General features: G+C 35.3%; 1 protein-coding gene across 1 annotated transcript in view; it reads left to right on the top strand.

Moving 5' to 3' along the window:
* TMEM144 (transmembrane protein 144) overlaps window positions 1-7,465 on the top strand; it is a 90,355-nt gene extending 82,890 nt beyond the window's left edge. Inside the window, exons 13-15 of the transcript XR_006596622.1 lie at window positions 6,253-6,329; window positions 6,699-6,840; window positions 7,176-7,465. The gene's annotated coding sequence lies outside the window, so the exon portion shown is untranslated. The remainder of the gene's footprint in view (window positions 1-6,252; window positions 6,330-6,698; window positions 6,841-7,175) is intronic.
* The last annotated feature ends 4,556 nt before the right edge of the window (window positions 7,466-12,021 follow it).

Genomic DNA, 12,021 nt, shown 5'->3' with positions numbered 1-12,021 from the left:
ATCACCCATATCACTATTAAATTGTTAATTTTTTCTTCTGGTTTAAATGTATTCCATATTTTTTAATTTTTTTTTTATTATTTATGTTTAAGAGAGAAAGAGAGAGACAGCACAAGTAAAGAGGAGGGGCAGAGAGAGAGATAAGGAGACACAGAATCCAAAGCAGGCTCTGGGCTCTGAGCTGTCAGCACAGAGCCCAACAACCAGGCTCAAACCCATGAACTAGGAGATCATGATCTAAGCTGAAGTCAGACGCTTAACCAACTGAGCCACCCAGGTGTCCCATTCCATATATTTTTTAAATGCTGCTGTCTCTCTCTCTCTCTTTAAAAATTGTAAATAATGCTCCTCTTTCTAGTTTATCATCTGCCCTTCTCCTCAAAGGAGCCTTTATTTCAGCTTAAGTGTGCTATGTGTCATTTCTTTGATACAATGCATGTCTTCACATTCCACTTCATAATCTCACTTTCTTTAAACCCTCTTGTCTTTCCTCAAAGCTATAAGCATCAGGGGTGTCTGGGTGGTTCAGTTGGTAAGTGTCCGTCTCTTGCTTTCAGGTCAGGTCATGATCTCATGGTTTGTGAGAATGAGCCCTATGTAGGGCTCCATGCTAAGAGCAGTGGATTCTCTCCCTCTCCCTCTCTGCCCTACCCCACTCTCGCTCGCTCGCTCTCTCTCTCTCTCTCTCTCTCCCTCCCAAAAATAAGTAAATAAACTTAAAAAACTACAAGCATCTTAATCTCAAGATACATTTTTATCTTTGTAGTTTTCCTTCACTGATTTAAGTAGCCAACACAATATTTTTATAAAATAGGTACACAATGAATGTTGAATGAACTGAAATAAGCTAAATCCCAAAGGCCTTGTTTGGTGCTAAAATTATCTTCTATCACATATTTAGGTTTTATATTGAGAGAAGTTTATTTGAGAAAAATTAAGATGTTAAAATTCAAGACCATTTATAATTTCACTGTGTTGCTGCTGTCTTTTAATAATAGCTCATATCCAATTAATACAGTAGACACAATTTACAAAGTTTAACAGGAAATCATTTTAAATGTTCTAATTATTGGAAAGAACAAAAGTAAAACACAGTTTCTGTCATATCTTCCTTTGTAAAAAACATGCCTTGCTATTAAAATAAGAAGAGGAGCCAGATAAAATGATTTATACATTTTGGTGGTTTTTTTTTAAGCTCAAGGAACATATTAGTAAAAAAATCTGTTGGCTTCCACATGAAATTATCCAAGAAGATGTTAAAGTAAACAGCCAGGAAAATGCAGGCTTTAATTTTCTTGAAATAGAAAAATTAATATTCTAAGTAAGCTTGGAATTAAAAATCTTATATTTCTTAGAGCTGTAATGAATTATACATCTTTTGTTTTGTTTTGTTTTGTTTTGTTTAAGGATCAGTACTCTAAGATGTCTCTAATATTACATACAGTAACCACTAAAAAAGCATTAAGTTTAGTTGCTGGGTTAAGATTCTATATCCTGATATTCTTTGACAATCACGTATGTTTCTATGTTCCTAATAGTGTTCTTTTAGTGTGCATGATAAAATAAGGCATTAAATAATTCATAGGCTACTTTCCTAAAATGAAGTAGCCTAAGAAATCCAGGAAAATATTCTTTCCTATACATAAATTGTAACACATGTGAATACTTAAATCCCAAGTTTATGAGTGGTGTCAGCCAATCAACTTACTGCTTATAGCACCTGCATTAAAGTCGAAAACTTTAGAACTGAAACCTCTCCTAAGAGGAAACATTCAATTTTAATAATTAGGAGAAATGTTGTAGCCAAGTGAGTTGGTTAAAATGAAGTATTTACTCAAAGTGAAATGTCTGGTTGTCTCACCTTTAGTTGTTAATATATATTAAACAGTCATTCATGTAATTCATCTGTACAAATACATTTTCCATTTTGACCACCAGAGGCCAGTGCAGGTTTAATTGTGATAGTCTTTATGTTTAAAAAAAAATGTAGTTTGTTTTTTTTTTAAGTTTGGGCTTCCTTTCTTTCTCCCCCTTCCCTGCATCTCTCCTCTGAAATGATCGTACTTTGCCATATATGGATTTTTAAAATTTGAACTAAGAAAAAACTTTTCTTATACCTCATACACCCAAGTCGAATTTTCAGCATGAGGTCTGCTTTTCAGTCTTGGTTCTTTATTACATTTGACTTTATTAGTTAGACTTTATCATTTAATTTCCTAGAAGTGGAACACATCACAAAATAAATCCATTTTTAGAGTTATTTAACCAGAAAAGTGTGTTGCCTGAGAATATCCAGGGCATAGAAAATTTCTCAAAGCCAGTGCTACTGGCACTGGTAAATGTGGCTGAATAAATACTAAGCTAGAAGCCACATTATTCTCTGACCAGATGACAGAGACATCATTACTAAATCATTAGGCTGAATGGCTTCAGGTTTCTCTAAGATGCTCTAATAATTCTTCAGCTTCATTAGACATTTTAGGTCACAGAGACCTGGGACTATCTGCCCTGCTATTTTTGAAGACCTTTTTGCAACCCAGAGGCGGAAATGTTTTCCCAATAGGCTATTAAGTAATCATTTGCTGTAATTGGATAGATTCTGGATATGGATTCTTATGGGTTCTTACCATCACTGGGTGGACTGGCTAAAGAAATGTGTGTCCTCAGTTCCTATTTCCTGGGTTCAGAATGATGTTTTACTAAGGAAAATGTCTGATGTAAAGTGGGGTACCAAATGATCCTGTTTGTTTCAGCACTGAAATTCTTAGTGGAAAATTACCAAGAAGCAAATTCCATGGAGATAGGAAAGTTGGACATGTCTAAAATACTCAGATCATAAGCTGAGATATTTTCCAGAACCTTCTTCATTTCTCTTCATTTACAACAACAAAGTCATTTAGAATCCTGTCTCTTCACTTGCATCATCTTAATTGTGATGCTTTTTATTGAGGACCTCAGGTCTGAAATTCAAAATCACATATATGTATTGTCTTGGTAATAAAACCATCAACTTTAATATGGGAATGTGACATATTCTTCAATAAGTGGTAAGAAAATATATGAAAATCTAAATCTCACAATATATTCCAATAGATTTTTGTACATTTTATTTGGGAGGTGGGGGAGCAATTGGAAGGCAATATGGAATTGAACACTTCCATATAGGAGGGATTTTCTGCAGAAACCAGGCTCTCTCTACATGCTACACTATTTTATGTAAATGTGGATCTCTTTTCTGTGGCTGTTGAAAAATTCAAAATGCCTAATTATTTCTTAACTTCAGTGCTTTGTGGGATTGATTTCTCCTCCTGAAAAGATGTTTCAAGATCATAAATCAAAGGAAGAAAACATAATTTTCCTCAGCTTTTGTGTGGTTTTACTGAGTTCTGCAGCCCCAGCTGTTTGACCTACTATTCATTCAGGCAAACTTTTCAGAAAAGTCTCTCAGAAATCCAAAGGGCCAAAATGGCCCCATTCCTATGAAGTTTAGTTGTGTGTGTGTGTGTGTGTGTGTGTGTGTGTGTGTGTGTGTGAAAGAGAAAAAGAGAAAAAGAGAAAAGAAGGGAAAGGGAGAAACTCATTAACATAAATTGTTATTCATATTGGTTGAAGTTTAAACTACACTAAAAGAAAATTCTTTAGGGGTGCCTGGGTGGCTCAGTTGGTTGTGCGTCCAACTCTTGATTTCAGCTCAGGTCATGACCTCACCGTTAATGGGTTCGAGCCCCATGTCGGACTCTGCACTGGCAGCAGGGAGCCTACTTGGGATTCTCTCTCTCTCTCTCTCTCTCTCTCTCCCCTCTCTCTCTCTGTCTCTCTCAATCTCTCTCTCCCCCCCTTCTCTCTCTCTGTCTCAGAATAAATAAACTTTAAAAACAAAAATAATTAATTAAAAAATAAAACTCTTTATAGAACAAGAATCTGTTGTTTTTTTAACATTATGATGCCCATGTACATTCTCACTGAAATGGACAAAGATGTAGTTTAAGTTGGCTTACCAATAAAACAAGTTTCTTTTAAAAAAATTTAAAAACAAAAGTATAAAACTGAAAAATAAATTACACCTGCTTGATTCTCTCATTCTCTCCCTATCTCTCAATTTTTATCTTTCATATACACACACACGGTCTTAGACATCATCTCTTATATTTGTTACTAAAAAATCTAAATAAATGCTGCTATTAATGTTTATACATATATATTTTGTGCTTTTTTTGTGTATGTTTATTCCTACTAGAATTATTGTATCATAAGATATCTATCTTATTTTAAATCTTGATAGATATTCCCATAATGCTCAGCAAAAGTTGTAACTATATTTTAACCCTACTAACAGATTCTCTACACACTGCCCAAATGATTTTTATCACTTTCTTAATTATTTTCCAGTGTGATTAGATTAAAATGGCATCTAAACATCCAAGTGTGTCTAAGTGTGTATTAGTTTGTGAGCAGAATTAATCGACTCTTCCTACATATACCAGCTCTTCGTATTGCCTTTTTGTGACCTTTCTTCTTGTTTATATCTCTTGACAATTTTTTCTAGGGAGTTTGGGGGCCTAAAATTAAAATTTGTAGGATCCTTTTGTGTATTAAGGGATTTAATCCCTTTGCCTGCAGTGTATTTTTTGGTAAATACTTTTCTTAGTTTATTTTTTGTTTGTTTTGATGATTACCACCCATACATTTAAGTCTTACGAGGTAAAATGTATCAAGTGTTCCCTTTTAATGATAGATTTTGGTCACACCATCAAAATAATTCTTTTAAATCTCTATGATTTTTCCTAACACTTTTATTTTCATGTTTTATATTTAAAATGTTAATTCATATGGAGTTAATTATAGAGCAAGGGGTAAAGATTTACCTATAGTGTTTTTCCAAAAACCTCATGGGTTATTTCAACCCCATTTGTTGAATAATTCTGCTTTCCTTCAATGTTCTGAAATGTTTTTAATGTATGTCAAATTCCTATAGGTACTTGAGTAAATCTCTGGAACAAGAAGTCATTTTTTTGTTCTAGGACCAAAGAGTTATACTTTCTATGTCTTAATAATACATCTTAAAATTGTTCAGCATATTCACTCTTATTGTTTGTCCCTTTCATGTTATTTCTAGTTATTCTTTATATATATATATATATATATATATATATATATATATATATATATATATGTTTACTTTTCAAGATAACCTTAGAATAAGTCTAGCATGTTCCAAGCAAACAAACACAACAGCAACAATACATTTGTTGATATTTTGATTGGATAGCATATAAGTTTGTAAATTTAATTCAGGGACAATTAACATCTTTTAAATATTTTAGTATTTTAGTTGTGCTACTGCATCGTTTTATATTTGATTGTCACCAGTTTTAAATACCGGTTCTTGGGGGAAAAAACAGTTCTTGGTTTTATTTATCAGTTCTACTATTTATCTAACTTTTATTTCTGTTTTAATCATTTTAATCCTCCTTATTTTAAATCTGAGTTAAGTGTTTAATTTAATATTTTATTCTCTTTTAGTAAGTAAAAATTCTTAACATCTATTAATTTTTCTATGAATACAGTTTTAGACAAGCCACCTAAATTTCGATATCTAGAGTTTTTATTTTCATTTGCTAGATATATTCTGCACCACCAGTTTCAATATTCCATTTTACACAAGAATAACTGAGATAGCACTTTAAAATTTCCAGATGGTTAAAGTTTTAAATTTTAATTTCTATAATTTTTATTTTTCATAAAATTAATGTAATCTATATTCTTTCTACTTACGAAATTTTATCGAATTAGGTTTTTCCAATGTTTTTATTTATTTATTTTGAGAGAGAAAGAGCAAGAGGGATAGAGAGCAGGCAGGGGAGGCACAGAGAGAGAGGGAGAGAGAGAATCCCATGCAGGCTCTACACTGTCAGCACAGAGCCTGACATGGGGCTTGAACCCAGAAACCGTGAGATCATGACCTAATCTGAAACCATGAGTCAGATGCTTAACCGAGCCACCCAGCCACCCCTTATTGAATTAGTTTTTATCCACTAAGATAGGATCAATTTCTATAACTGCATGATGGAAGCTTGAAAATAAGATGTCATGACCATTCTCAGGTGTTTAAATGCTGAATGTACGAATTAAATCAACTTTATTTATTACCTTTTTCACATCCTTTAAACCAAGTATTTATTTTTAAAATTTAATCTGTGAGTTAATGTTTCCTGAAAAGATTGTTTTTCTATTCATTTCCTTTTCTTGTAGGTTTGCTTCTTGAATTCTGTGATGTTATACTATTTAGTTCAGAAGAATGAATTCCAGTTAGATCTTCTTTGCAAAAGGTAAAATTTGTCTTTATAAAGTTCTGTCTTTTGAATGCATTTTTGACTTATCTTTAGGTGACTGCTGGTGAGCAGCATATAGCTGACTTTTTGTTTGTGATCCAGTGTGAGGCCTTTCATCTAACCAATGAGTTTATTCTATTTATGGTTATCCCTATAAACACTATGTTTGGTTTCAATTCTTCCATCTTATTCTGTTACCTTTTCATTTTTTATAACTTCTCTTTTTCTTTTTCCATATAATTTGTATTTTCTGACCTTCTGTCTTCATAAAGTGTATGGGCCCCTCTTTGCTTTTATAGTGTGGTGTAGTGTTTCTACAAGTATGAACCACAGACTAATAGAGTCACCTTGATTCTTGTCACACAGGCAGATCCCAGGCCTCCTGAATCCAGGACCTGAGACGTGGAAAAGGGATGCTTTTCACAAGCTTGCCAGGGATCTTTTGAATTCCACCAAATCTTATTTTGCAAAGTTTCAAACGTATTGAAAATTTGTGCAACAAACCCAGGTTTGAAAATTTGAAAGAATAGTAATAGAAACCCCTGTTACACCCCCACCTAACTCTAATGATTGTTAACATTTTGCTCCCTTTACTTGCTCTCTCTCACTCTTTCACTCTCTCTCATTGTCTCTCTTTCTGTCTCTCTCTCTCCTGCCCTCCCTCCCTAGAGTTTCTGAAGATAAATTCCACCAATCTTGAAACAAATCCTGTCACATTATTGTTAACGACTTCAGCTCTTATTGCTTAAGACTAGAATATTATGCTTTATGATCACAATATTATTAACAGAGCCACAAAATTTAACATTGATCCAAAACTATTATCTAATATGATATCTGTAGTTGACTGTTACACTAAAGGCCACTATGTACCTCTGAGACATCAACAAAGGAATCTGCCACAAGCAGAGACTGGATGAGCACATGCCTATTGGGGCCATCCTCCAGGTGGGCTGCTGGTACCACCGAGGAAGCTGATCCGGCCCCCTTGAAAATGAAAAGCCTAAGGAGAGAGGATTCCAGCCATCGAGTCATTCCCTCTAGCTTCATGAGTGAGTGCTAACAATATCAATGGAAGAACCTCCCAACCAACCCACAGAACCCTGAGAAACAATAAATTATTTTTTAAGCCACTGAATTTGGATTTGTTGTACAACAATAGCTATCTGACATTTAGTCTGTATTTAAATTGTCCCAGTTGTCAAAATAATGTCCCTCTATAGTTTCTTACCACTTTTTTGATTCACATCCATTCAAGACTTACACACTGAATTTGGTTATCAAGTTTCTTTATTGCCTTTTTATTTATACCTGTCCCCTGTCCTACCTGTTTTTATCGTTAATGACATTGACTTTTTAATTAAAGAATCCAGGCCTGTTGTCTTATAAATTAGTCTGTAATTTTGATTTTTCTGATTATTTACTTGTGAATAGCTTCCGTTTAGATATTTTCATCAGAATACAATAGGTAATGTTGTTAACATCACATTGTATCATATCCAGAGAGATGCTAAGTTTGATAATTTGGTTAAGATGTCTCCTATCATGTTCATACATTATTAAAAAATACTTTGAGAGTTTGTTGATATCCTGTTCATCCATTGGCTATAGAACCCAGTGATGATCTCTGCCTGAATAAACTATATCAGTGATTGCAAAAAAGTGATTTTGTAATTCTGTCATTAATTGTGTATTTTTTACGTGGTATTCTTCCGTGAAAATAAACTTTCACTGTTCCCTCCTTTCTTTCCTTTCCTATGGACTTGGAAACTTGTTGTTTATGTTCAATATATCAATATCTATTGTAAACACCATTGTTTTTAAAACTTCAATTCCTCAAAGTTGGCCAGTGGGAAGGACCCCTCGGTGCCTCCTTCATCAGTCTTTGTGCACTTTTTTGCTTTCTGGTGCATTAAGTCACATTGTACCTTCTCCTATGCAGACCATTAGCAATACTTCCTTCAAAGAAATTAGTTCCTTTTACGGGGAAATGATGTTTAGAAACGAAGAATTGTCCCATTCTCTTGCATACTGAAGAAATCATTTTACTTATGTGAATTTTTCATTTGTCATTTACTTCCCACACTTCTTTTCTGCTGTTTTGTTATATCTAAAGAAAGGTCATGTGTTAGGCCTTTTTGAATATCATGTTTTTTTAATGAAGCTGTTATATTTGGTTATGCAATTTGCTCAAGAATATTGTGCAGGAGGGGCTGGAGCTAGTAAATTATAGCTTTAATTCCAGCAATCACTTTGAGAATTTTTTAAGCCTGCTGTGTTCCTGTGCCAGTGGGTTATCTCCTTGCAATTTCTGTTGTTTCCTCTTCAGAGGAAGAAGATGCTTCCAGCAACAGATGGACATGGCTCAAAGAGAAAGCATTTAGTTCATAAGTCTTCATCTGTTTATTGATCTCTGTTCTTCCAACTTTGTTTAGCAGCCTGTTTGTCTGGATTAAGAGTCTGTATCAGACAAAATAAAGATGACACCTCTAACTTTTCCTTGCTCTTTTGTAGCAAAGAAGAGGCCCACACACAGGCATTACCAGCTTTCCCTGTGGCTACCTTCACTCCATTTCTCAGTCTTTCTAATAAAGGATTTTATTAGAAGCAACGGGATAATTTCTGCATGGCTTCACCTAAGCACAGCTCAAGTATTAGTTAAGTCTCTTTTCATTTCAAGGGACAAAAACCCAACACAAACCAGCATGAGATAAATAGAAAATTATTCATTTATGTAAATAAGAAGTGAATAAGTGTAATGGTATTTGGGCATGACTCAATTTGGAATTGGTGGGTGCTCTGTCTCTCTCCCTTCTGCCATCTCGTTCCTTTCTACCTCTGTTCCCCTGTTTTCCATGATTGGCTCTCAGCCCTACATATCCTTGCTTGCTTTTATTCTCCTTATTCTCATATAGGCTATCTCCACATGGTAGTGAGACTTCACAAGCAGCTCTAGCCACCTACTGTTCTAGCTCCAACATCTCTTTAGAAAAGCACCTTCTACGTCAGCTAGAAGAGAACTTCAGCCACATGCTTACCCTTGGAGCAATCACTAACCTGGGGTAATGGACTACCATGAATGTGTGGACTGTAGACTCCCACGTGAGGAGGGAGGAATTTGCGAGTGGCACCCCAATAGAAAATGAAGAGAAAGAAGGATCACATCCATCACAAAGGAGGGAAGGGGCACATCAAGCAAAAATAGCATGTATCCACTACAGGTCAGCTCTTACCATGGCAGTACCTCTGGCCCAGACAGGACATCTTGGGATTGTCATAGCGATTTCAGATGTTACAGCATCCACTAATCCAACACATCACAGTGGCTTACTCAACAGGGTCCCTGTCTTGCTTTGAAGTCTGGTGTTCTACATCCTCCTCGTTCCAGAATCAAGGCTGAAGGAGCAGCTTCTTTCTGGAACATTCTGTTCTCATGGCAGAGAGAAAGGTGAGAAATGTAAATGGAGTGAAGCTCTTTCATAGAAGAAGTTTTAAGAGCCCTTAGTGCATCCACCTTCTCTTTTTTTTCCCTAGGCCAAGAAGATCAGTAACGTTCCAAGCAGGGGCTGCTTCTTAAGCATTGGTCCTCAAATAAAGAGGACATGGGTCACAGCTACAGCCACCCTAAAAGGGATATTTAACATGAACAGAGAGAAATCTTCGTTGTAAGTAGCTGTGATTTGGGGTGAATTTGTTTCCACAGCGTAACCTAGTAGGATATGTCTGTATCTCATGTGAAAACCCTAATCAGATTCATTATTCATGCTTCATTAATTTTATTCATTGTTTGGCTCTATGTTTTAACCTAAGCATCACACAGGACATAGTACAGATGATGTGTCTAGTAGTTATTGACTGTTTTTGTGTGGTTAGTTGTGTTTAAATTTTTTAAAATGTTTATTTATTTCTGAGACAGAGAGAGACAGAGCATGAGTGGGGGAGGGGCAGAGAGAGAGGGAGACACAGAATCAGAAGCAAGCTCCAGGCTCTGAGCGGTCAGCACAGAGCCCAACGCAGGGCTCAAACTCACAAACCATGAGATCATGACCTGAGCCAAAGTCAGTCGCTCAACTGACTGAGCCACCCAGGTGCCCTGATTAGTTGTGTTTATAGCGCTATTAGACTCACTATCAATAATCTACACTAAATAGTTTTGATATACTCTTGTATTTTTTTCTGAAAGAAGAAATACATGCACCCTGTAGACAACTTGAAAATATAGAGTATAAAGAAGAAATCACACACCGTCCCATAAAACTTGGGCCATCACTGTTGATATTTTAATTATGTTTCAGTGCTTCCCAAGGATATTTTAGTTATTTGGTCATATTATGCAGTATTAAATATCATTTTCTCATTTATTTATACATGAGCATTTCCTACATTGTAAAATAATCTATAAAAACATTTTGATTAATATACAACATTCTAATATGTGAAAGCCATAACTGACCTAACCCCTCTCCCGATTGGTTGTTCTCAATTATTACTATAATTAATGTTGTTATGAGCACCTTTGTACTGAATATTGTAAGTATCTCTATTTTCTTATGTTAAAGTCTTAGAAGATTAAGTACAGGGCCAAATATTATAAACAATTCTAAGACTTTTAATATGTATTGCTAAATTATTTTAAAGATAAGTTTTACCAAAACAGCCTCACTACACACTTACCAGCATTTTACCTGACCACTATTTTAATCTTTCCAGTCATATAATCAAAACTAAACTCATTGTTGCAATTTCCTTTCCTAATAAGCTTGAACATTTTCTTATATTTGTTAGCCATTTTCTCTTCAGATGCCTTCTTTTGCCATAATCTTAATGTAATTGGTCCATAGGGAGTTGTATTCAAAGTTCCAACCAACTTGCAAATTAGCTTATGGAATACATCTCATTTGTAAGTAAGAAGCTATTTATTTTAGCTTTATGTTAGAATGGAACAAGAAAGATAACACACTTGATCAAACCTTCTGTCAGCACTATCCGACAGAACTTTTTGCAGAGTTGGAAATGTTCCGTATCTGCCCTGTCCAGCATGGCAGCCACTAGCCACACATGACTATGAGCCCTTAAAATGTGGTTAGCATGACTAAGGAACTGAATTTGTTAATTTTGTTCTATTTCGATTAATATAATTTTAATTTTAATAGCCTCGTGTGGCTAATGATGTCATATTTGACATCACAGTCCTAAATTATTTACCCATCTCAGGGAATGGGTCAGCCTCAGCTTCATACTTAGCCTACTAAGTCCAAAAGGAAGAGGAGAGAAAACAAGATCGAGGGGCAAACTGCACAGTATGAGGTAAGCTCAGTATATATAGTTACATACTCATGCATTTCCCTGGGTTTTTCAATTAAAATGACCTTTTTACCTTAGCGTAGTCATCTTATGGTGCTTGCCTTGGACCAGTCTTTCACATCTTAATACGTAATCCTCACACTAAGTCTATAATATAGCTACTATGAATCTTTCTCCATGTTACAGACTAAATAACTGAAGCACAAACTGAAGCACAAGCTCTAGAAACATAGAGCTAATTAAGTGCCAGAGCCAGAGTTCAAGCTCAGCTAGTCTGACTCAAGAATCTATGCTTTTGGGGCACCTGGGTGGCGCAGTCGGTTAAGCGTCCGACTTCAGCCAGGTCACGATCTCGCGGTCCGTGAGTTCGAGCCCCGCGTCGGGC

The sequence above is a fragment of the Felis catus genome, chromosome B1 (genome assembly GCF_018350175.1).
Source record: "Felis catus isolate Fca126 chromosome B1, F.catus_Fca126_mat1.0, whole genome shotgun sequence".
Lineage (NCBI taxonomy): Eukaryota > Metazoa > Chordata > Mammalia > Carnivora > Felidae > Felis > Felis catus.
Note: the sequence above shows the minus strand (reverse complement) of the source record. Positions and strands in the feature narration are given on the sequence as shown.